Genomic DNA, 26,964 nt, shown 5'->3' on the forward strand with positions numbered 1-26,964 from the left:
TAGGAATGGAGGGAGCGGAAGCGAAGAGGATTGTGGGAGCGCCGTTGTGCGTCGCCTAAGTGAGGGCGGTGGATGGGTGACGGTCGGATCACTGCGACTGCCGCTGCTTTCCGAGGCCACAGGACAGGGGCCATCGGCCGCCGCCAAGACAGCGAGCGAAGCGGAGGTTTGTGGCACTTCTTATGGGCTGAGGGCGTAGACACATCCTGCTTCCAGCAGAGCGGGCAAAGGGGAACGGAAGTGATAGGGGATCGGAAGTTGCGAGGGAATGAGAAGTAGGGGGAACTGACAAGCGGACGGACCCGGCGGCGACAATTGATGGCGTAGTTGTAGTATTAAGGGGCGCGTCAACTGTGGTGTGTGTGTTGATATTGAGATGTGTGAATCTACTGGTTATTTGTAGTCGGGAACAGGCAGGGTCTAAGGGGGAGGTGGCAAATGGATGAATGGAGGATAAAATCAGGGCGAAAACGTGTTGTCTGCCGGATACCAATACATCTAAGTCATATCTCGGCAAGATGATTTTATTGGAAAGATCTAGGTTCCTGGTTTCAGATTCTGCTATTGATGCGTTGATTGATTTCCTTTACCAAAATACCAAGTACCTGCTCTGTGCTGGGTACTACACTAGAGGCCCTGGACGAGGAAAGGAACTAGGCTTTTTCCTCGACATTTACAGCCTGCCGGTTGTTATCTGCATTTGGAGACAGTCAATTACAATACAAGGAGACAGAGAGAGATCCTGTGTTATGAAAACCTATTGGGGGGTGACAGAACTCACCTGGGAGTTGAGATCTGGGACGGCTGTTTGATGTGGTAATTTAACATATATTTTGAAGACAAAATAAGCAGGGCAAAAACGAAGCACAATTTTCCTCCAGGCACTTTTCCTCTCTGTTGAGGTCAAGCTCAGCTGCTTGGAGAACTGAGTAACACTTAAGGCCCAAAACTGTTTTGTTTTTTTCCTTTCCTTTTCTTTTCTCTTTTGAGAGGGAGTTTCCTGTCGCCCAGGCTGGAGTGTAGTGGCATGATCTCTGCTCACTGCAACCTCTGCCTCCCAGGTTGATGATAGGGTGTCGATTTTAGATCTTTCTTCACTTCTTACGTGGACATTTATTGCTATAAATTTTCCTCTAGACACTGCTTTAAATGTGTCCCAGAGATTCTGGTACGTTGTGTCTTTGTTCTCGTTGATTTCAAAGAACTTCTTTATTTCTGTCTTCATTTCATTTTTTATCCAGTAGACAGAAAATTCAGGAGCCAGTTCAGTTTCCATGTAGTTGTATGGTTCTGAGTTAGTTTCTTAATCCTGAGTTCTAATTTGATTGCACTGTGGTCTGAGAGACTGTTATGATTTCCAGTCTTCTGCATTTTCTGATGAGTGATTTACTTCCAATTGTGTAGTCAATTTTAGAGTAGGTGCGATGTGGTGCTGAAAAGAATGTATATTCTGTGGATTTGGGGTGGAGAGTTCTGTAGATGTCTATTAGGTCCGCTTGGTCCAGATCTGAGTCCAAGTCCTGGATATCCTTGTTAATTTTCTGTCTCGGTGATCTGTCTAATATTGACAGTGGATTATTAAAGTCTCCCACTATTATTGTGTGGGAGTCTAAGTCTCTTCATATGTCATTAAGAACTTGCTTTATGTGTCTGGGTGCTCCTGTATTGGGTGTGCATATATTTAGGATCATTAGCTCTTCTTGTCGTATTGATGCTTTTACCATTATGTAATACCCTTCTTTGTCTATTTTGACCTTTGTTCGTTTAAAGTCTATTTTATCAGAGACTAGAATTGCAACTTCTGCTTTTTTTGCTCTCCATTTGCTTGATAAATCTTCCTCCATCCCTTTATTTTTAGCCTATGTGTGTCCTTGCACGTGACATGGGTTTCCTGAATACAGCACACCAATGGATCTTGACTTTTTATCCAATTTGCCAGTCTGTGTCTTTTTATTGGGGCATTGAGCCCATTTACATTTAAGTTTAATATTGTTGTGTGTGAATTTGATCTCGCCATTTTGATGCTAGATGGTTGTTTTACCCATTAGTTGATGCAGTTTCTTCATTGTGTTAATGGTCTTTACCATTTGGTACATTTTTGGAGTGGCTGTTACTGGTTGTTCCTTTCCATGTTTTGTGCTTCTTTCAGGAGCTCTTGTAAAGCAGGCCTGGTGTTGACAAATCTCTCAGCAATTGCTTGTTTGTAAAGGATTTTATTTCTCCTTTGCTTATGAAGCTTAGTTCGGCTGGATATGAAATTCTGGAATGAAAGTTCTTTTCTTTAAGGATGTTGAATATTGGCCACCACTCTCTTCTGGCTTGTCGGGTGTCTGTGGAGAGATCCGCTGTGAGTCTGATGGGCTTCCTTTTATTGGTAACCTGACCTTTCTCTCTGGCTGCCCTTAGCATTTTTTCCTTCATTTCAACCCTGGTGAATCTGACAATTATGTGCCTTGGGGTTGTTCTTCTTGAGGAATATCTTTGAGGCATTCTCTGTATTTCCTGGACTTGAATGTTGGCCTGCCTTGCTAAGTTGGGGAAGTTCTCCTGGATAATATCCTGAAGAGTGTTTTCGAGCTTGGACTCATTCTCTTCATTGCATTCAGGTACACCTATCAAACGTAGATTAGGTCTTTTCACATAATCCCATATTTATTGGAGGCTTTGTTCATTTCTTTTCACTCTTTTTTTCTCTAATTTGCCTTCTTGTTTCATTTCATTGAGTTGATCTTTAATCTCTGATAACCTTTCTTCTGCTTGGTTGATTTGGCTATTGAAACTTGTGTATGCTTCGCAAAGTTCTTGTGTTGTGTTTTTCAGCTCCATCAAGTCGTTTATATTCTTCTCTAAGCTGTTTATTCTGTTAGCATTTCATCTAACCTTTTTTCAAGGTTCTTAGTTTCATTGCATTGGGTTAGAACATGTTCTTTTAGCTTAGAGAAGTTGGTTATTACCTACATTCTGAAGCCTGTTTCTGTCAGTTCATCAGACTCTTTCTCCATCCAGCTTTGTTCCCTTGCTGGTGAGGAGTTGTTATCCCTTGCAGGAGGAGAGGAATTCTGGTTTTGGGTGTTTTCATCCTTTTTGCGCTGGTTTCTTCCCATCATCATGTATTTATCTATCTGTGGTCTTTGTATTTGGTGACTTTCGGATGGGGTCTCTGAGCGGATGTCCTTTTTGTTGATGTTGAAGCTATTTCTTTCTGTTTTTTAGTTTTCCTTCTAACAGTCAGGCCTCTCTGCTGCAGGACTGCTGGAGGTCCACTCCAGACCCTGCTTGCCTGGGGATCACCTGCAGGGGCTGCAGAACAGGAAGGGTTGCTGCTGGTTTCTTATTCTGTTCTCTTCATCCCAGAAGGGTACCCGCCAGATGTCAGCCTGAACTCTCCTTTATGAGGTGTCTCTTTGGATATACAGGGGTTGGGGAGCTGCTTGAGGAGACTGTCTGTCCCTTATAGGTGCTCAAGTGCTGTGCTGGGAGCTCCATTGTTCCATTCAGAGCTGCTGTGCAGGTACGTTTAAGTCTGCTGCAGCGGACCTCATAACTGCCTCTTTTCCCAGGTGCTCTGTCCTGGGAAGGTACGGCTTTATTTATAAGTTCCTGACATGTTGCTGCCCCTTTTCAGAGATGCCCTGCCCAGCAAGGAGGTAGTCTAGTCACAGTCTGCCAGCAGAGGCATTGCTGAGCTGCCACGGGTTCTGCCCAGCTGCTGTGTAAACTTCCTTGTGGTTTTGTTTACAGAGGTACAGTTAGAACTGCCTCGGTATGGAGGTGTGCCTTAGTAATGGTGGACTGCCTTGGTAATGGCGGACTGCCTCTGTAATGGCGGACTGCCTCGCTAATGGCGGACTGCCTCAGTAATGGTGGATTGCCTTGGTAATGGAGGACTTCCTCGGTAATGATGGACTGCCTTGGTAATGGCAGATTGCCTTGGTAGTGGTGGACTGCCTCGGTAATGGCAGATGCCCTTCCCGCCACTGAGCTGGCCTGTCCCAGGTAGAGCTGCACTTGCTGCAAAACTCTGAGTCCAGAGCATTTCAGATTGCTGGTCTTTGTGGCGGTGGTACCCACCAAGCCAGATCACCTGGCTCCCTGTTTCAGCCCCCTCTTTTTCAGTTGAATGGGCCACTCTGTCTCCCAGGTGTTCCAGGCGCCAGCTGAAACGGCCGCCCAGATTTTGTGTGTTTTTGTGCAGAAACCCGTAGCTCCGGCGGAAACAGCTATGCTGGAAACTTGTGGCGCTTTTTGGCCTGGGAATCTCCTGGTCTGTGGGCAGTAAAAACTCGTCTGGAAATGCGATGATCACTCACCCTCTGTATTGTTCTTCCTGGGAACTGCACTCCAGAGCTTTTCCTATTTGGCCATCTTGGATCTCCCGACACATTTTCTTTATCTGTTCAGCCATTGATGGTCACTTAGGTTGATCCCATAACTTGGCTATTGTGATAAATCCTGCAATGAAAATGAGAGTGCAGATTTCTCTTTGACATACTGATTCCAAATTCTTTGGATATATACCCAGAAGTGGGATTGTTGGATCATATGGTAATTCTATTTTTAGTTTTCTGAGGAACCTCCATACAGTTTTCCATAATGGCTGTACTAATTTATATTCCCACCAACAATGTATAGGTTTGCCTTTTCTCCATATCCTGGCCTGACATCTTTCATCTTTTTGATAATAGCCATTCTGAAAGGTGTGAAGTAATATATCATTGTGATTTTAATTTGCATGTCCCTAGCGATTAGTGATGTTGAGCATTTTTTCTGATGCCTGTTGGCCATTTATGTGTCTTCATTTAAGAAATGTCCATTCAGGTCCTTTGTCAATTTGTTAATCAGGTTATTTGTCTTCTTGCTATTGAGTTGTTTGAGTTCCTTATGTATTTTGGACATTAACCCCTTATTAGAAGTATGGCTTGCAAATATTTTCTCCCAATCTGTGGGCTGTCTCTCCACTCTGTTAATTGTTTTCTTTGCTGTGTGGAAGCATTTTAGTTTGATGTAATCCCATCTGTCTAGTTTTGCTTTTGTTATGTGAGCTTTTGGGGTCAAATACCAAAATTCATTGCCCAGACCAGTGTCCTGTAGTTTCTTCACTAGGTTTGCTTCTTGTAGCCTTATGGTCTCAGGTCATATGTTTAAATCTTTAATAAAACGGATTTGTTTTTTGTGTTTGTTTGTTTTGGATGGTCGAGCAAAGATCATCTTCCTGAACTAAACAAAGCAAATCTGTTTTTTTCCATTGTAGTTGTCACAGTAACTTATACCGTAAATTGTTTAAAGACACAAAGTAGCTGTTTTCTATTCAAATCCCTTGCTGATTTATATTCAAGTAGTTATTTACAGTGGAACTCACACCCCCACTGTGTCATCAACAACAAAAATGAAGTGTTTCTAATTTCTGGTAACAAATTAGGTTTGAGGTTAAAAATTAAAAAGACCATGTGACAATCTAATTGGCAGAGAAAGATTAGTATAAGAAGTCAGAATTGGTAGGTAGTTCCCCCCACCAATAAAACCCTCGCCTTAGAAGGAATACAGTCATCCATTGCATAGTGACATTTTGATCAATGATGGACCACATATATGATGGTAATACCATTAGATTATAATGGAGTATATATAGAAACCTGATATATAGCACTTGATATTGACATTGCAGATTGATTGGGGTGATGATAGATATTCATTATTGGTGCTGGGACATTTGGTTTTCCATATGAGAAGAAATACACAGACACACACACACATTCTATCTTGGTTTCTGTAAGTACAGTCTAGATGTTCTCATGATGAAATTGCCTAATGATGCATTTCTCAGAATATATTCCTGTTGCTATGCAAGTTGTGACTGTAATCATTTTATTTATTCTAGAACACAGAATCAGAAATCTCATTGTGTTAGAGCTTAATTTGAAGCCTTCTTTTAGGGGTTGGCCCTAAACAGTCTCCTGGAGGGTGGCAGTCCACAGTTATATTTCCCCTTCAAACCAAATACTCAGACACACATAAAAAGACAACCAGAAAGTACATATGGACTGGCCTGAGTCTGTTGTGAGTCTTTGTAGGGGCTAGCAAGGTGCTAAGATGGCCAGTGCCTTGGATGTTTCAGAAATCTGTTCTCGGGCCAGGTCCAGTGGCTCATGCCTGTAACCTCAACACTATGGGAGGCTGAGGTGGGTGGTCACCTGAGGTCAGGAGTTCGAGACCAGCCTGGTCAACATGGTGAAACCCCGTCTCTACTAAAAATACAAAAATTAGCTGGGCATGGTGGCAGGCACCTGTAATCCAAGCTACTCAGGAGGCTGAGGCAGGAGAATCGCTTGAACCTGGGAGGTGGAGAGTGTGGTGAACCAAGATTGTGCCATTGCACTCTAGCCTGGTCTCAAAAAATAAAAAAAAGAAAAAAAAAGAAATCTGTTCTCTATCATACCCATATTCCAAAGGAGTCAGCAGGACAATCACACATGAGTCTTGAAAATTAATCAAATTTTGCATGTGATTGGTGAGCCTCTCACTTACATTTGTGCACTTACTCTTCCCCTCCACTCTAGTCCTCATCTCTGCCTAAATCTACACCTAGTCTTACAGACAGTGTTAATTTCCATGAAATGTGAGGAGATGAAAGAAGCCTATTGTAATTTTGAACTCTGCAGCTCCATTTCCTAAATGATGCCTGAGTAGGAATGATTTAATTTTGTTGCATGAACATCCAGTATCTCAGGGACCCTGAGAGTAAATAGATGGTTGTGAAGAAGAATTTTGGGCCATGGGTGTCAGAGCATGAAACACAATTACTCCAGAGTTCAAGTTCAGATGGGATTGTTTCCAGTCCGTATATTCTTGTGTTCTACAGCTGATTCCTTAAACTAAACTTTAAATCAGTTTGTGTGTCTTACCTGAAGTGGGGTGGGGTCTCTGGTCTGGCACTGAACTACTAGGCTATGGAGGTCAGTGTTTTCTTTAGAGCAGTTTTTCTGAGGGTAAGAGGCATTGCATCAAGTGAGTAAGAACTGTAAAGGAGAGGAGGAAAAGGGTAATTATCATAATGTCACATTTTTTCTTTACAAAGTAAGATTAGGAGAAAAATGAATAACCCTGTAGGGGGAGGAGGAGGAGGTGGCAGAAATAGGATTGTGAATCTGGGATCTGCGACTGAGATATCCTGTGCCTACCTATTGCTTTTCCGAAAGCAAAGGCTTGAGCACCCTGTGTGTGTGAAGCTAGGTTTCCTTTAGGTCCTGTGACCGTGCTGGGGACAGGGTAGCTGTTGCCACTGTTACTGGAATAACTTTTCTGCACTTGGTAAGATGATGAGGAGCAAACCTAGGGGGACCAGATCTCATATACACACATGCGCGCGCACACACACACACACACATATGTATATATATGTATATATGTGTATATGTATATATCACTTTAGGGGCATTTTAATAGCTCTGGCAGTCTAAGCAGTTTATATAATTGTCTGCCAAAACTGCAGTGTAAAAGAGCCAAGTTGAAAGTCTGATTGAAAACTAGAATTCAGGGGACAGGAAGTGACCTCTGCCAGAAACGAGTTCTCTTATGCAAGGTCCTTAGAGGAGTTGTCAGTGCCTTCTAGCCCAAGACCACTGGGAACACACCTGTGGTTGAACAGGTTGGGTTGATTGCTCAATGCATCACATGGAGGGAGAGCATACACCATGGGAGCTGTGGTGCTTCTCTGTCGGAGGGTGTCAGAAAGGACTTATTGTGGGATTTGAACCTGTGTTAGGTTAATTTCAGGAAGATTTAGAGAAGCGTGGCTTTGCTCTGGATTAGACTCTGTTAGGAAATGGGAATAATTCTGTGATTGGGTATCTTAGTGAATCTTATCCACAAAGAGGCTAATTGGTAAAGCAGCAACAGTTACTGTTAGCCAGAATAGCAGAGTGGTCATTTTTGTGGCTTGGTCAAAGTTCATGTTTTGTTTTTTCAGATACAATTATGAGGTGGTATTGTTTTTTTCTTGGCCACTGTGGTCACATAGTGGCCTTGTCTGATAGTGGCGGTTTATGAAATCGTTTGTGTTCATTAGGAGAACACCAAGTCCCAGCTGCAAGAGCCAGGCCAGTTGCCACATGTCAGTGGCTGCTTTTCCTCTCCAGAGTGACCAGTGCTGGGTCCAGCAGCCTAATGGAGGCCAGATTTCCTTTCTGCCAAGAGTCGTTTATAGCAGATAAATAGTCAGATGTGCTGAACAGGAAAGCTTGGGACTGGATGTGGATGAAAGCATCTGGTTACCTTCCTTTTTTTTTTTTTTTTTTTTTACACGGACTCATGCTCTGTCGCCCAGACTGGAATGCAGTGGTGCGATCTTGGCTCACTGAGGCCTCTGCCTCCTGGGTTCAAGAGATCCTCCTGCCTCAGCCTCCCAACTAGCTGAGACTATAGGTGTGCACCACCATGCCCAGCTAATTTTTGTATTTTTAGTGAAGATGGGGTTTCACCATGTTGGCCAGGCTGGTCTTGAACTCCTGACCTCAAGTGATCCACTTGCCTCAGCCTCCCAAAGTGCTGAGATTACAGGCATGAGCCACTGTGCCTGGCCTTCTGGTTGCCTTCTAACAGAGCTTCGGCGCCTCAGTTAAAATATTAGTCTCCTGAAGTGGTTTTTCCTTAAAAAATCAGATCAAAGTATAGTTAAACATGAGATGTACATGGGAGAAAGTGGCAGATTGTGTTTTTCAGAGATGAGCACAGTAGTACCTCTCATCCCACACTCTCTTCTGTAATGTGACCTTGCCACCCTTCCATTGAGAAGTAGGGTCAAATGTCTCCTCTCCTTTGAATCTGGGCAGACTTTGATTATATTAACCAATAGAATAGGACACAGTGAGACTGTGACTTCTAAGGCTAGGCTATAAGATGCAGTGTAGCTTCTGGCTCACCTGCAGGGACATTCACCTTTAGACCCCTGAGCTGCCATTACAAAGTCTGATTACCCTGAGGCTGCCATACTGTGAGAAGGCCCAAGCCTATGGTAAGGCCACCTGTAGGTCCTCTGATCAACAGCCCTAGCTGAGGTTCCAGCTAATAGCCAACATTAACCAGCAGCCTGTGAATGAAAGCTCCTAGATGATTATAGCCCCCTGCCTTCTGGCTTTCCCAGCTGAGGCCCCAGACATCATGAAGCAGGAACAAACTGTCTCTGCTCCATGATGTCTCAATTCTTAAACCACAGAACCCGAGAACAAAGTAAAATGATTGTTTATTGCCACTAAAATTTGGATTGGTTTATTATGAAGCAATAGTATTTCAAACAGAGGTGGGGAGCTTGGTTTACAGAAAAGGATTGAAGTAAAAGGAGCAAGGAAGGCAAATAGTCGGTAGAGGAGAAACAGGCTGGTAGACAAAGCATTTCGCTTTGCTGCTGCTGAGGGGCTCTTTGAACCCAGAGACTTCAGAGTGGACAGAAGTAGACAGGAGAGGGGAAAAATGTAAAGAGAGTTTATCCATCAGGCTAAATGAAACAGCTCTGGATAAATGAAACATCTCTAGATAATTGTGCCTCCTTTTAAAATAAAATCTTGAACTATTTATTTTTTACCTGAACATCTTGATTAAAAACAACAGAAGTGTGTGGAGTTTTTTTGGTAAGTAAAAATAGAAATAATATTAACATTGGCAAACTGTTCAGTGAGTAACAAGATTTAACATTGTAGTTGCCTGTGCTGACAAGCCTTTGAGGAAATCCCACCAATCATTTTTCAGTCAATTATCTTGAGTTGTTCATAAAAAATGATTTCTGCTTTGCTGTGGTTATGTGAATGTTTGCCACAGTATACCTTATTTGAGGTGTTTAACATATGACACTTGGCTAGCGTTAGTGTTGAAACTGTGAAGATGTTTAGCTCTTCAATCTTCCTTGGTAATAGTACTTAGTTAACAGAGATTGAAAGGACATTTGCTCACCTCTGTCTCATTGTATGAGAGGAAAGCACAATGATCATTCTTTTAATCTGGCAGAATCTGGTTCCGTTTTTTGGAAACAGGGTCTCACTGTGTTGCCAGTTAGAGTGCGATGGTGAGATCATGGCTCACTGCAGCCTCGACTCCCAGGCTCAAACAATCCTCCCACCTTAGCCTCCCAAAGAGCTGAGACTACAGGACAGTGCAACCATGTCTAGCTAATTTTTGTGTGTTTTTTTTTTTTTTTTGTACAGACAGGGTTTCACTACATTGCTGAGGCTTATCATGAGCACTTTAAAAAGAAAAAAAAAAAGACTAGTCAAACATAGTGGTGAGAAGGCTGGCTCACTTTTAAAGTCTCCATACGTGTCCACATTTTATATTTTATCTACATCAATAGTTTTTGCTGGGTGTGGTGGCTCATACCTGTAACCCCAGCACTTTGGGAGGTCGAGGGGTGGACTGCTTGAGCCCAGTAGTTTGAGACCAGCCTGGGCAACATGGTAAAACCCTGTCTCTACAAAAAATACAAAAATTGGCCAGATGTGGTGGTGTATGCCTGTGGTCCCAGCTACTCTGGTGGCTGAGGTTGGAGTATCGTTTGAGCCAAGGAGGTGGAGTGAACTGTGATCATGCCCCTGCCCGCCAGCCTGGGTGACAGAGTGAGACCCTGGAAAAAAAGAGAAGTGGAAGTCCTTGTACTGTTGGAATTGCTTAATCAGTGAGCTTTTAAAGATACTGGTTATAAATGTTGAGTACAGCTACCAAGTGACCACATGGTTATAGGCCAAGGTACAAAATGTCTCACTCACTTGTTTCATTGTAAAAATTCATGTGAATATCTAAGGTTTTGAAGATTTACACCTATGTTTTCTAGGAGTTTTATATTTTTCTTTCCTGTGCCTTTGTTTTGGGGTAAGTTTGGCATGTGGTGTGAAGTTGGAGCACAGCTTTGTTTTCCAGGTGCATGTCTAGTTGTCCCAGCAGCTGGATTTCACAGCTTACTGTGATTGTGAGGCTTCTGGTTTTCAAGGCTGCCACTGAGCCGAAGAGAGGGGGATGTGAATAGAACAAGTTAAAAGGCCACAAAGATCAGTGTTCTTGCCAAGATTCAGTTGCTTTCTTGAATAACTGCTCCTTAGATTGCTGCAAGCTTTTGGATAATTTCCAGAATATTGAAAAACTTGATTTTAACAATTTTTGCCAATATTCTCATTGCTGCATTTGAGGAGCAGATTTTTGGAGGTTTTCACTCTGCCATTCTGAAAGTCCCTACTCATGGGTTTCTATTTTGCCTGGGGCATCGGATCTCCATATGAAATAATAATTTTGTTATATGTGGATACTTAGGTCAGAACTTCTTAGCAGTGGGCAGAATTTGGACTGACCCACAAAATGCTTAAGGTGTCCTCCTGTCTCTTCAGGACTCTAAAAGACTGTCCTGGGTGGAGGCTGCGCTGTATTCGTGAGCAGGCCAGTGGGTGAGAACTATAGGCAGCCAGTGAGACCATGATGTTCTTGTCCCTGCCAGACTGTTTCTTTGCTCGTAGACATATGAAAACATCTGGAGATATGTTTGAGATAATTTTTTCCCCAGAGATGGACCGCCAATTCCCTCTACTATTGATGGTATTCCCCAGAAAGTTGATTAGACTTGGACCTCTCCTTTAGAGTGAATTTGGGAGAGACCAGTGTTAAAGGGGGTAATTGGAGGGACCAGGGAAGGCTTTCTGCAGGAGGCATGAGTTTTGACCTAGTCCTACAGAGTGAGTGAGAGCTGATTAGTTGAAGAAAATGGGTGGTGAGAAAGAAGTAGTTCAATTTAACACAAGCCATGGAAATATATGTAATTAATTTCCCTCACTGAGCCAATGCAAGAATAAAACCCAGGCTTATCCCTGGGAGAAAGCCAGAAACTATGCAGTGATCCCCACCCACCAAGAAAGAGGCAGAACCCTGTCTCTACAAAAAAGATAGAAATTATCAGGATGTGGCAGCACATGCCTGTAGTACCAGCTGCTTGGGAGGCTGAGGTGGGAAGATTGCTTGGAGGTCCAGGCTGCAGTGAGTCGTGATCCCACTACTGTACTCCAGCCTGGGCAACAGAGTGAGACTTTGTCTCTAAATAAGTAAATAAATAAGGAGGGCAGGCTGTATATCATAGTCATAAAAAACTAAAGACCTGTTGTCAGACAGCTTAAGTACAAATGCCAGATCTTCTGCTTATTGGCTGTGTGACCCTAGGAAACTTACTTTATACCTCTTTGGTCCTATCTTTGTAAAATGCGAATATCTACCTGCTTCACAGGTTTGGTGAGAAGTTTAAATGAGGTAATGCATCCCTAGTGCAAAGCACAATGTCTTGCACAGATTGTTTACTAAAATCCTCATTTTATTTTATCTTTTTGATATGGATTCTCACTCTGTTGCCTAGGCTGAAGTGCAGTGGTGCAATCTCAGCTCACTGCAAGTTCCACCTCGCAGGTTCAAGTGATTCTCCTATCTCAACCTCCCAAGTAGCTGGGATTACAGGCATGTGCCACCATGGCTACTAATTTTGTATTTTTAGTAGAGACAGGGTTTCACCATGTTGGCCAGGCTGGTCTTGAACTCCGGGCCTCCAGTGATCCACTGGCTTCAGTCTCTCACAGTGCTGGGATTACAGGCATGAGCCACTGCGCCCAGCCAATTTTTATTTTTGAGCAGGGTCTTACTCTCTCACCCAGTTTGGAGTGTAATCGTCCCATCACAGCTCACTGCAACTGATACAGAAGGGGGAAGGGAAGTCCTGGGAAGGGAAGAGTGATACCTTTACATGATATGGAAGGAGGGAAGGGCCTGGTCCCTGGCTGGGGCTCTACCTCCAGGCCTGTGCCCATGGACCTAGGTGAGGGACAGGCATTTTTGTTTTTCTGCCAAATGTTGCATTTCCCAGGACCACCCTGGACTGCCATGCCCCCGTCCTGTGCCTATAAAAACCCAGAGACCCTGATAGGCAGAGACACATGTGGCTAGACATTGAGAGGAGCACATCAGTGGAGGAACACACAGGTGGCTGGATGTTGAGAGGAACGCACCGACAGACCACCGACCAGCAGAACAACACGGAGTTTGACTAGGACAGTAAGAAAAGAGCCTGGGCCGCCGACTGGCCCGACTCTAGAGGAAAACCATCTCCCTTCTGGTTCCCCTGTCTATTGAGAACTGCTTCCACTCAATGAAACCTTGCACTCATTCTCCAAGCCCACATGTGATCTCATTCCTCCAGTACACCAAAGCAAGAACTCGGGATACAGAAAGCTCTGTCCTTGTGATAAGGCAGGGGTCTAATTGAGCTAACACAAGCTGCCTATGGGCAGCTAAACTAAAAGAACACCTTGTAACACATGCCCACTGGAGCTTCAGCTGTAAACATTCAACCCTAGACACTGCCATGGGGCTCCCTGCCCATCTGTATGCTTCCATAGAGGTTTGAGCAGTGGGACCCTGAATAAGTGAGCCACAGCCCTATTGCACACCCTGGCGAGGAAGACAAGGGAACTTTTCCCGTTTCACAACCTGTGCCTCCTGGGCTGAAGTGATCCTCACACCTCAGTTTCCCTAGTAACTGTAAGTATAAGCACACCACCATGCCTGGCTAAATTGTGTATTTTTTGTAGATACTGTGTCTCCCTATGTTACTCAGGCTGGTCTCAAACTCCTGGCCTCAAGCAATCCTCCTGCCTCAGCCTCCCAAAGTGCTGGGATTACATGTGTGAACCACTGTGCTGGCTGGTGGGCAGCCACATTTTAAATCTCTTGAGTTTAGCCATAAATCCAAATATCAAATGCACAAAGCCTAAAAACCATGTAAGTGTGGTGAAAATAGAAACTTTTTGAATGTTTTATGAAATTTATTTCTGTTCTGTTCACTTTTAGAATTTGGTAGCATCTTGAAAATGCCAAATGTCTCCATCATGTTAGGAAGAATCATATGGTTTTTTTTTTTTTTTTTTGGTCTATATTTGAGACAGGACATCTGTGAACAAAAGGTCTCTGAAAAGGAAACTGGAGGAAAGAGACTATTCCAGTGAACAGTTTGCAAACCCAGTAGTCACAGCCTCCAGTGTAAAATGAAAGTGTATTTATAAGGAAGGATTGAAATGTGTTTAGTTCTGATTGGTCAATGCATCTGAGTTCTGATTGGTCAATGCAGCTGAGTTCTGATTGGTCAATGCAGCTGAGTTCTGATTGGTCCATATAGCTGAGCCCTGATGGGTCAACACAGCTGAGTTTCGATTGGCTGAGGCAGATGAGCTCTGATTGGCTGTTTCAGGGAAGGGCTGAAAGTCTGAAAGATAAAAGAGGGCCGATTTTCAGGGAACTCAGAGTGTGTGTGTGACCACTAGTCAGCAAACGGCTGGTTGTTTCTATTTTACATTTAGGCCCAGTTAGCTGCTCAAGATCTATCTTGAAGGATTGGCTTTTTTCAGGTTTATGTTTGTTCACATATGAAAGGAAGAGCACTCACTTTGGGGCTTGAGGGGCACAGGGTTACAGTAGAGGCAGGGATCAAGCAGAGCGTGTCTCCAGGGGCTAGGTGAGACTCATAGGGATGGAGTCAAGTTCTTGATTAGCTTAACCTCCTAATAAGAGATTCTGTTACCTCAATTTTTCCCTCCTTCACTTTGAGAGGTACAAGGTTTTTATTTATTGAATTACCAAACATGCACTGGGGCGGGGTTATAGTGACAGTAGTTTTTTGTTTTGTTTTCAAACTAGAGCATGGGTTCTGGACCCAGGATAGGCTTAAATCTGAGCCGTAGCATTTCCTGGCTGTGTGACTATGGACAATTTACCCAACCTTTCTGTTCTTCTTTTGCTTCATCTGTAACATGAAGATAATCATATTATCGACCTCATTGAGTTGTGAGCATTAAATGGGATAATACAAATATAGTATTCAGTACTCAACAAATGTTAAATATTATGATAATTATTTTATAGTAGGTGGAACTCTGGCTGTTTTAATTCTTTGTGTACATGTTTAATTCTTTGTTTACATGCTCAGCTGATTTTGTTCATCATTGTATCTCCTCTGCCTGTCTGTTCTACACATGACACTTATGAAATAAGTTTGTTGGGTGTATGAATGAATGCTTACAGGTAAACAACTATAATACAATGAGAGGTACTATAACAGAGCTTGAGTACAAGACACTTTCCGGGACATGGAGAAGGATATGATTAACTCTGAGCAGTTCAGAGAATAGTTCAGCGAGGCTGTTCCCTTCCAGAACTTTCACAGTTCAGTTGGCTGTCAGAGCAAACTGCACTGGGGAATTAAGTGAAGGGATGCTAGATAGCCACCAGGTGGCGATATTGCAGAAGGATTTAAGTAGCAGAGGAAAGGAGCAGCCCACTTCCAGCCAGGAGTCCGTTTTTATGTCCACATCAGGTTTTTTCTCCTGTCCACAAAAGTTAAAGACGTGATTTCTTTTCCTTTGTTCTGATGGTCTTGGAGCACTGCTGTTCCTGCCCAAGGATGCTTTGGGAGCTGCATAGTGCTCCAGCCACTCTGTCATTACCAGACAGAGGAGAGAAATGATGCTGTTTCCATTTCAGTTGTTGGACTTCTAATTCTGACATCACTGACCTGATGTTTCCTCTGCTATGCCTCCCATGGAGGGAGTTAAAGGGGTGAGGAGAGAAGCAAAACTGACGTCTTTTGAGACTTCTGGCACTGTATCAGACATGTATACATATATAATGTGTAGGCATATTTATGTTATATGTAACATAAACGTATAATTGTATATATTCGATATGTGAGTTGTGAGCCATTTTATGTAGTGGGAAGCTGAGGCTCAGAGAAGGACATCTTTTCAGTATGCAAGTAAAATTCTCTAGTGAATCAAACTTGGTATCAGATATTGGGGATACAAGATTAGGAAGATGTTGTCCCTGCCCCTAAGTCTTGTGCTCCTGTAATACTCTTATTACATCATGTTATTAGTCATTATTTATGTATCTGTCTTTTCAGATAGATGGTAAATTCCTTAAAAGGCAGCAGCCATTTCACATTCAACATTGCTTTCCTCATACTTAGCACAGGCTCCCGTACATGGTAGATATTTAATTACCGTAATTAAAGGTTCCTTTTCATTTATAAGGAAGGATTGAAATGTGTTTAGTTCTGATTGGTCAATGCATCTGAGTTCTGATTGGTCAACACAGCTAAGTTCTGATTGGTCCATATAGCTGAGCCCTGATTGGTCAACACAGCTGAGTTTCGATTGGCTGAGGCAGATGAGCTCTGATTGGCTGTTTCAGGGGAGGGCTGAAAGTCTGAAACATAAAAGAGGGCCGATGTTCAGGGAACTCAGAGTGTGTGTGTGACCACTAGTCAGCAAACGGCTGGTTGTTTCTATTTTACATTTAGGCCCAGTTAGCTGCTCAAGATCTATCTTGAAGGATTGGCTTTTTTCAGGTTTATGTTTGTTCACATATGAAAGGAAGAGCACTCACTTTGGGGCTTGAGGGGCGCAGGGTTACAGTAGAGGCAGGGATCAAGCAGAGCGTGTCTCCAGGGGCCTGTCTCCTGTGAGACACAGGATAATTGTGTTTGACTGGGCAGTGGGAATGAGTGAAGAGTTTCAAGCAGGGTAGTGACTTGATGAGGTTTTTGCTGGAGGTGGGTAACAGATTGCCTGTTGGATTGGAGGAGTGAGTGGAGGCAGGCAGGAAGGAGACTATGGCAGAATCTGTGCCAGAGGGGATTTGGGCCAGAACGAGGGCCATGGCAGTGAGTATGGAGAGAAGACAGGTCGGAGAGTTATTGAGGACATGAATTAGCAGGATCTGGTCATTTCTTAGATGTGGAGATCGAAGAGTTCCAGGCTTGGGTGATGGTGGTGCCAACAACAGGTTCAAAATAAAGAGAGGAAGTGGGTTTGGATGGGGAGCATGAGTTCAGTTTTGGACATGCTGAGGTTGAGGTGTCTATTCAGGGGGTGTGATCTATTAGGATGTGTGAAACCAAAACTCAGGAAAGACGCCAGGAGTGAAAATCTGGGAATCATGAGCCTATCGGCAGAGCTTAAAGGCTTGCCAGGGGATGCCATCACTCAGGGGCAGTACATGCAGTTAAACAGGAAGTGGACTAAGGATGGAACCCACTAACCTTGACACAGATGGGCTGAATAATGAGAAACCCATGAGAAAGATGGAAATGGAATAGCCAGGGAGATTGGAAGAAAACCAGGAGGGTGTGGTGCGACAGCAGCCGACGGAGGAAAGAGTTCAGGAAGGAGGGAACACGGGAGTGGTTAGTACTTTAGAGGCAGGTAGGAAGGTGATGGTAGAGAATAGTTCAGTGTGGCTAGGCTTTGGGCCATCATAGAGGAGTGGCAGGAGATGAGCCTAGAAAGGCCAGTTGGGCTCTTATGCAAGGAACTTTGGTCACCAGGCTAGAGGTAAGGTTTCGTTTTGTAGGAAAGGAAGGGGTTTCCTTTTCCTCAATACTTCTATTGAGGGGTTTCCAATAGAAGTAACATGGTCAGGTCAAGGTGTTTCAGAAAGGTCAGGCTGAGGCAGCGTGGAGGAGGCAATGGCTCATTGAAGTAACGTAAAGTGGCTTTTGGGCTGTGAAAGAAGGTCCAGTCTTCCAAGATCTTTAGTGGGTAAAATTGAGACGCCTTGAAATGGTAGTTAACACTCATTGAGCACTGTTCAAAGTGCATACATGAATGATCTTAATTCTCACAACCAACCTATGAGGTACATTAAGGTCATTTTATGTCCGAGGAAACAGGAACAGAGAGAGAAAGTTATGTGCCGAACAGAACCAGTAAGTGGCAGAGCCGGGATTCAAACTCAGGTGGTTTGGCTCTAACCTGCACTCTTAACTTCAGTGTTGTTTTGCCTTGATTTGAGGTGGGGAGTGAGGGGGTTGTAGTTAGTATTAGGTTCAGCTGTGAGTTGTTAGCCATCAAAAATAACAGTGGGCTTACTGCCCCATCATCTCCACCGTGTGACACTTGTCCATTGATCGTTGCATTTATGTTTCAAGCAGTAAAATACTGGGTAGGGGGAGGGGGAGAATAGATGTCGGGGGGCAACAGAAGTATCTGCTATAAAAGAAATCCCAGGTCACTGATATTTGCATGGAGGATGATATTGCCACAAATTGGAGACCACAGGAAACCTGTTAGAACTTTATTATTTGATAGTTTCTTTTCCCAGCATCCTTCCTTTGCCCTGGAAATGAACCCTTCTGTGACTCCTCTGCTGTTCAGCCATTCAGTGCTCATGAGGGCTTCCAATCGTAGTACCTTTCTTTCTGGCCACAGTTGATTCCATTGATTGAGGTGTGGGCATGTGGTCTAGGTCAGGACAGTCAGAATTTTTTTCTTCAATTTTTAAAAATTTAATTGAGGGAAAATATTGCCTCTTGCTTTTGTAGCACAGCTGGGAGATGGGTGGCCAGAAACTGCTGACAGCACTTTTTATAGCCACGGGGAGGAAACTTGTTTCAGAGAATGTCGTGAACTTGCAGGATGAGCAATTGAAAGATTCCTGTTCAAGTCTCTGCTTGTACTTGGCCTTGAGGCTTATCTACTTACAATTATGTGAAACTTCCAGTAGATTCACTCTTTGGCCCAAATGGTGTTTCTATTACTTTCAATCAGTAAAGTCCTAATTAAATTTGTGTTCAAATAGGTAATTCTGGAATCACTGTAGGTGTGTTTAGGGTCTGTGTGTATGTTGGGGGTCATAGTAAATAGTAACCAGAAGCAGGGTAGAGTTAAGGATGACTTCCAAGTTTCAGCCTTGGGCATCTAGGTGGGTAGTAAATACAGGAGAAAAAAGACAAGGAAGAGAGCAAGCATAAGGAAGATGAATTAAGCTTTGGCTGTTTGAAGTACCTGCTGAATATCTAGGAGAGTACATAAGATTCTGGATCACTGGAGAGAAGTCTGGGATGGTGATTTATATTGAGGAATCACCAATAGATAAGTGGTAGATGAGACTATAGGTATAGTTGATATAACCAGGTAGCATATGCAGAGTGAGAAGAGAGCTGATAGCAGTCCAGTAAATAAGGGGAGAGCATAAGAAATAAGCCACTTTAGGAAAATGAGGAACAGACCAGGAAAGCTGATATACAGAAGCTAGAGGAGGAGAATTTCAAGAAGGAATTTAGTGGTCATTAGGGTCCAATTCTGAAGAAACAAGCAAAACAAGTACTGAAAGGCATGTATTGAATTTAACAACTAAATGGTCTGTCTTTACCTCAAAGATTACAGTTTCAGTGGAGTGATGGGGAAATATGGCCAGATTGCAGCAGTTTGAGGAGTGCCTGGAGGTGGTCGTCTGTAACATGTGGCTCCTATCAACCAAGCTCCAAGTAACTGTACCTCTGTGGAGTGCCCCTATTGTTAAATCTGGTGGGCCTTGTACAAGGGTTAACGAAAAGAATGCAAGGAATTAATGCTGCTTGACTCCCAAGGAAAGGTTGTAAGAATCCTGTAACTTTTGCCTTGATCTTTTGGATCCGTCAGGAATCATGTAAGAAGTCTGATCGCCCTGCTGGAGAAACCAAATGGAGAGGTCCAGAGAGGTCCAGAGACAACATGGAGAGAGAGCGCACAGCCCAACTGAGACCAGCTTTTCAGTTATCCCCACCAATGCGCCACACATATGAATGAAGTCATCTTGGGCCCTCCAGAACAACCAAGCCAACCAGCTGGATACTACTGAGTGACCTCAGTAGAAGCCACATGGGACAGAAGAATTATCTAGTGAGTTTTGCCCACATTCCTCACCCACACAGTCATGCGTATAATAAAATGATTATTGCTTTAAGCCCCAAGTTTGGGAGTGGTTTATTACACAGCAGTATATAACTGGAACATTGGACATTGAAGTAGTGGAAACATACATGCACATTATATTTCTATTAAACTTGGAAAGAGAAAGCTCTGATGGAGTGGGAGGGTCACATAAGATCACAGGATAATTTTTATGAAGATGACAGAGACTTGGGAGTGTGCCTATGCTGATGGGGAAGAGTTGAGTTAGGAGAAAGAGAATGCTGAAAATGGGGAAGAAAGAGAAGATGGCTGATGCATGAGGTTTATGAGAAGGTAAGGGAAGGGATGAGATGCAAAACTCTGCTGGAGCGACTGATCTTGCATACAAAAATAGTGGGACTCTTCACCTTCTAAAATAGGAATTGTCTGTGCACCTCTTGCTCTTTAAAAATGTCAAGTATATCCATGTACTAGTGTCGAGAGAATATATGAAGGTTAGTTGGACAGACTAGGTCTCCTAAGAATTGCTTGACTGAGACCCTTTCTCTGGATTGCAGACTCAACCCAGGCTGGAGTTAAGTGATTGGAATCCACACTCTTGGACCAAATCCAAGTTACCATCTGCTAAAGCCATAGATGCACATTAAAACTGCACTTCCACAGAGTCAGCTGGTCTGGGCTCATTGGACTCTCAAAATAATACAGGATTCCATTGCCCCTGACCCAGAGGTTCTCTCCAAGAGAAAGAGCTGTTGATGTTACAATTCTGCCTGTCCCTGTTCCTGTTCTAGCAGAGAGTGAGTACTAGATTAATACCCCCCAGAAGGATATGTGGTAGGTTGGTGGCGGATGGCTGTTAGTACCAAAACATCACTTTGACAGCTGCAGACTTCCGCATGCTGGTAAGGAATCAAAGAAACTGTAAATGCAATGCAGTCCAAAATGAACCACTTTAAAAAGCTTTTTCTTACAGAAAATTGCAAACATATACAAAATTAGACTAGGAAAATGAATCCCCATATACCTATCATCCAGCTTCAACAATGACAATTTCTGCTCATCATTTGAATGGCACACACACATACGTGTGTGGGTATATATGTGCCTGTAGTTTTATATATATAGTTGATTCTTATTCACAAATTTCATATTTGTAAGTTCACTTACTTGTTCAAACTTATCAGTAACCCCAAATCGATACTTGCAGTGCTTTCAATAGTCATTCATGGACCTGTGTAGAGTGGCAAAACATTTTGGTTGTCAGGCACTCAGTGTTCCCAGCTAAGGTTAGAAAAGGCAGTGTTCTTGTTTTTGCTCTTATACTGTAAGCAAGTGTCCTTTTCATAGTCGATTTAGTGCCATATTTTTGTGACTTTTGTTGGTGATTTTGCTGTTTAAAATGATCCCCAATCATAGTGCTGAAGTACTATCTACTGTTTCTAAGAGCCAGAAGGCAGCGATGTGCCGTATAAGGGAAAATACATGTCTTAGATAGGCTTCCATCAGGCATGAGTTATAACACTGTCAGTTCAGTGTTAATAAATCAGCAACATAGTACATCCAGAAAAAGGAATAGGAAATTTGCCAATCGATATGTGAAGACACTCTGTATGGTGCTAAAATAACATCTTTAGTGTGTAATGAAGCTATGGAATAAATGGAAAAGCAGCAAAATTTGCGGTTTCATGAGATGACTACTGATTAGAAAAAGCATAGTGGACAGCATAGTTGTGGGGCTTTTGAAAACCAAAGAAATTTATGGTGATGTTAACCCAGGATCAGGAAAATTAACATTAATACATTTAAAATAATACATTTAAAATAATAAATCCACTGATTATCATAAATAAAATTTGTGATATTTTATTTAAAAATATCACAGAACAGTTCTTGGCTGGTGTTTTGCTATAAAATACTGCATATAATTTATATTTTAAGAAACATATTAAAGAAGGTCTCTTTAGACAGAAGCATACATAAAAAAGGTTGTGTATTGATCTTTTTAAAAACTGTTTTCAGGCTTTTATTCTTTCATAGCTATGTCTATTCTTTTTTTATTATTATTATACTTTAAGTTGTGTATTGATCATTTTAAGGATGTAACCAGAGTCTCCCAGGAACCTAAATCTGTATTTCCGCTAGGAGCAGTGGCTCAGTATTTGGTAATTCATTGCTTGAGGTGACCTTATAGAATATAACTACCACAAATAATGAATCAATTATACATACACGTGTGTGGTGTGTGTGTGTGTCTGTCTGTCTGTCTGTGTATTTTGGAGTACTCTAATGCAAACTGCTGACATCTTAACATTTTATCTGAAAATGTTTCAATATGTCTCTCTAACATATTGGTTCTTAAAGTGTGATGTGAAGAGTCCTGGTGACACCTGAGACTGAGACCCTTTCAGGTGTCTGGGAAATCCTTTTTTCAACTACATATTTCCATGATGTCGGATTTGTCTTCATATACTTTATCTAAAACAGCATATTACAACATTAAATGAAGAAGCAAATATGAGAATCTAGCTCTCTTGTACTAAGGCAGACATTTAAGAGATTTTTAGAAATGTAAAACATTCCTAAATTCTTTGTTTTTAAAAATGCAATTATTTTAATAAAATTTTATTTATGATAATCAGTGGATTTATTATTTTAGATGTATTAATACATATTTTTCTCTCTTTTCTTTTTTGGGACAGAGTTTCACTCTTGTTGCTCAGGCTGGAGTGCAATGGTGCGATCTCGGCTCACCGCAACCTCCATGTCCCAGGTTCAAGCAATTCTCCTGACTCAGCCTCCCGAGTAGCTGGGATTACAGACATGTGCTACCACGTCTGCCTAATTTTGTACTTTTTAGTAGAGATGGGGTTTTTCCTTGTTGGTCAGGCTCCTTTTGAACTCCCAACCTCAGGTGATCTGCCTGCCTTGGCCTCCTAAAGTACAGGTGTGAACCACCGCACCTGGCCATTAATACATGTTTTAAAATTTCAGTTTTGATTTCTAATATAGTAAATATTGATAGATCTGTAACCTGCATAAACAAAAGCTCTTTAGGGTCTAAAAATGTTAATATTTTTACCATGTATATGTAATTTTTATTTGTAAATATATTATTAAAATAACTGTCACATAAGAAAACAATCCTTTTTACAAAGAAGCATTAGTGCACTTCCTTTTAGCACTGTTTGTAAAACTTGTCAAAAGGAGGAGAAATTTTTAAACTACCCCAGCTGTGCATGGAGGACAGCTAACACAGGAAGAACAAGTCTAGCAGAGAAATTCACCAAGGCTGCTTTCTGCCACCGTGGAATCCAACATTAATTTTTTTTTTTTGACAGAGTCTAGCTCTGTTGCCCAGGCTGTAGTGCAGTGGCGTGATCTCGGTTCACTGCAACCTCCACCTTGCTGGTTCGAGCCATTCTTGTGCCTCAGACTCCCGAGTAGCTGGGATTACAGGCATGTGCCACCACCCCTGGCTAATTTTTGTATTTTTAGCAGAGACTGCTTTTGCCATTATTGGCCAGGCTGATCTCGAACTCCTGATCTCAAGTGATCTGCCCACCTTGGCCTCCCGAAGTTCTGGGATTACAGGTGTGAGCCACTGCTCCCGACCCCACACTAGTTTTTTAAAAAATATTATTTTAAAATAATTATAGACTCACAGGAATTTGCAAAAGTACATAGAGTCCCATGTACCTGAAACCACGCTTCCTCTAGTGGTAGCGCCTTACGTAATTATAGTACAATATCAAATCCAGGAAATTGATACAAGATGGTTAACTAGAATATAGACCAAATTTTCCACCATTTTACATGCATGTGTGTGTGTGTGTGTGTGTGTGTGTGTGTGTGTGTGTGTGTGTGTATTGTTCTATGTGGTCTTATCCCATGTATAGATTTAACAATCACCACAGTCATGATATAAAACTATTCAATGACCTCCCTTTTGCTTCCCCTTCATAATCATACCCACCCTGCCCCATCTTTGCTCCCTGGCAATGATTAATCTGTTCTCTATCTCTAAAATTTTGTACTTTTGGGAATGTTACATAAATAGAGTCCAAAACTATGCAGTCTTTTGGGATTGATGTTCTTCACCAAAGGTAATCCTTTCAAGTCACATCTCAGTTGTTGTGTATATCAGTAATTTGTTTCAGCTGAGTAGTATTCCCTTAGGTGATAGACCAGAAGTTCTTTATCCAATCACTAGTTGAAGAACATTTAGGTTTTTTCCTGGCTTTGCAATTACAGATAAGGCTGCTGTGATCATTAGCATGCAGGTTTTTTTGTGACCATAAGTATTCATTTCTCTGAGATAAATGCCTAAGAGTGCATGTGCAGGGTCATATGATAAGTACATGTTTAGTTTCATAGGAAATTGCCAGAATGATTTCCAGAGCCTTACCATTTTATATTCCTAACAGCATTGTATGAGGTATCTGTTTTTTCCACATCCTTGTGAACATTTGGTATTACTGTGTTTTTATTTTAGCCATTCTAATAGGCGTACAATGATAGCTTAGCTTATTGTGGTTTTAATTTGCATTTCCTTAGTGATTAATGATGTTAAACATTTTTTTTTCATGTTCTTTGCCATCTCTGTATTCATTTTGGTGAAATTCTGTTCACGTATTGCTCATTTTCTAATGGAATCTATTTTTTCCTTTTTCTTAGAGACAGGGCCTCACTCTGTCACCCAGGTTGGAGTGCAGTGGTGCAATTATGTCTCGCTGAAGATTTGACATGGACTCAAGTGATCCTCCTGCCTCAGCCTCCTGAGTATCCAGGACCACAGATGTGCACCATCATTCCTGACTACTAATTTTTAAATTTTTTTTTAGAGATGGGGTCTCACTCTGTTGCTCATGCTTGTCTTAAATTCCTGGCCTCACGTGATGATCTCACCTCAGCCTCCCAAAGTGCTGGGAATAGAGGTGTGAGCCACTGTGCCCAGCCTTCTAATAGGATCTTTAAGTCTTTTTTTACTGTTGAATTTTGAGAGTTTATTTTCCTTCTCTGTCTCCTCCTAGCAAGTCCTTTTGCCTAGACTGGAGTGCAGTGACATGATTGTAGCTCACTGCAGCCTTGAACTCCTGGGCTCAAGTGATCCTCCCATCTGAGCCTCCCGAATAGCTAAGACTGCAGGCATGTGCCACCACTCCTGGCTAATTATTTATTTATTTATTTTTATAGAGACTGGGTCTCATAATGTTGCCTAGGCTGGTCTCAAACTCCTAGCCTCAAGTGATCCTCTCACCTCAACTTCCCAAAGTGCTGGGATTACAGGCATGAGCCACCATGCTGGGCCAGCTTGTCTGTCTGTATCTATGAAAAATCTTCTGGGATTTTGATAGTAATTACGTTAAATCTATAGATAACTGAGAAAATTGACATTTATTATATTTTTTCCAGTCACTGAGCACTGCGTATATCTCCTCATTTTTAGATCTTTGCAAGCTTTCTTTCATTAAGTTTTACAAAAAGGGATGTACTTACGAACTCTCAGTGGCCTCATCCTGGTAGCGAACAGGAATGCTGCTTGCTCTGTGAACTCTGCAGCCTCAGTTTTCTCATTTGTGGTGACAGCTTTCTCATAAGCTCATGGTAAAGATTTAAGGAGATGCTGAATGCCCGAGTCCTACCTCGAGCATATGTACTTTTTTCCTTAACTTCCCACTCATTACCTGTTGGGTCTTGAGTCTTCATCTGTGAACCCACGTAGGATAATAGTGGGACTGACTTCCAAGGGGTTGTGAGGAATGAGTATGAGAATTCAAGTAAAGCACCAAAGAGACTGCTGGACACAGTAGGGGTACCATAAGCAGTAGCTGTTATTACCCTGTGATTGTCGTGAGGTGAAACTATAATTTCTTGCTTTCACTGAGAGAAAATTTTCAAGCAGCAGGTCCAAAGAGCATAAGCAGCACAAGGCAGGTAGCATTATGTTGCTGAAGATTGGGACAGTGGAGCAGGTTTATTTTAGCACATCAGACAGCACACAAAAGAGAGTATCAGAACCATGTGCATGCTATGACCCCACTTTTATAGAAAAAGAACAAGAATAGTTATGTTTGTGTTTGTGTAAAAGCAGATCTGGAAGAACACACCCCAGACCAGACTGTGGGGAGCTGGGGAACTTTCACTTCTACTTTTTACCCTTTCTGTGTTTGAAAGTTATTTTTTGGTACAGGTCTGGTGGATCATGCCTGGAATCCCAGTATTTTGGGAGGCCGAGGCGGGCAGATCAATTGAGGTCAGCCTGGCCAACAAGGCAAAACCCCGTCTCTACTAAAAATACAAAAATTAGCTGGGCATGGTAGTGTGTACCTGTATAGGGAGGTTGAGGCAAGAGAATTGCTTGAACCCAGGAGGCAGAGGTTGCAGTGAGCCAAGATCATGCCACTGCACTCCAGCCTGGGTGACAGAGTGAGATTTTTGTCACAAGAAAAGTTGTTTCTTTTTAGTTGAGTGTGCGCTACACTAAACATGTTGAAAAATTTATCACTTTTCAAAAGAAGACATATATGAGGCCAACAAACATGAAAAAAATGCTAATCATCACTGTTTATTAGAGAAATGCAAATGAAAACTACATTGAGATACCACCTGACGCCAGTTAGAATGGCGATCATTAAAAAATCTGGAGACAACAGATGCTGGAGAGGATGTGGAGAAATAGGAACACTTTTATACTGTTGGTGAGAATGTAAATTAGTTCAACCATTGTGGAGGACAGTGTGGCGCTTCCTGAAGGACCTAGAGATAGAAATTCCATTTGACCCAGCAATCCCATTACTGGTTATATACCCAAAGGATTATAAATCACTTATAAGGACGCATGCACACGTATATTCGTTGCGGCACTTGTTTATAATAGCGAAGACCTGGAACCAACCCAAATGCCCATCGATGATAGATTGGACAAGGAACATGTGGCACATATACACCATGGAATACTATGCAGCCATAAAAAAGGATGAGTTCATGTCCTTTGTAGGGACGTGGTTGAATCTGGAAACCATCATTCTCAACAAACTGACACAAGAGAAAATAAAACACCTTATGTTCACTCATAAGTGGGTGTTGAACAATGAGGACTCATGGACACAGGGAGGGGAGCATCACACACTGGGGTCTGGTGGGGGGCTGGGGAGGGACAGCGGGGGTGGTGAGGACATTGGGGAGGGATAACCTGGGGAGAAATGCCAGATGTAGGTGATGGGGGGATGGA

At 42.4% G+C, this 26,964-nt stretch overlaps 1 long non-coding RNA gene across 4 annotated transcripts; it reads left to right on the top strand.

Moving 5' to 3' along the window:
- Positions 1 to 40: 40 nt before the first annotated feature.
- LOC141582675 (uncharacterized) lies at positions 41 to 26,838 on the top strand. Of its 4 annotated transcripts, XR_012515557.1 has the most exons (5): positions 41 to 166; positions 19,482 to 19,721; positions 20,291 to 20,530; positions 22,433 to 22,503; positions 24,408 to 26,838. It is a non-coding gene; the product is annotated as an uncharacterized LOC141582675 (long non-coding RNA). The 4 variants fall into 4 exon arrangements; XR_012515558.1 differs by lacking the exon at positions 22,433 to 22,503; XR_012515556.1 differs by lacking the exon at positions 24,408 to 26,838 and having other exon boundaries at positions 22,433 to 24,399.
- Positions 26,839 to 26,964: the final 126 nt, after the last annotated feature.

This window comes from Saimiri boliviensis, chromosome X (genome assembly GCF_048565385.1).
Source record: "Saimiri boliviensis isolate mSaiBol1 chromosome X, mSaiBol1.pri, whole genome shotgun sequence".
NCBI lineage: Eukaryota > Metazoa > Chordata > Mammalia > Primates > Cebidae > Saimiri > Saimiri boliviensis.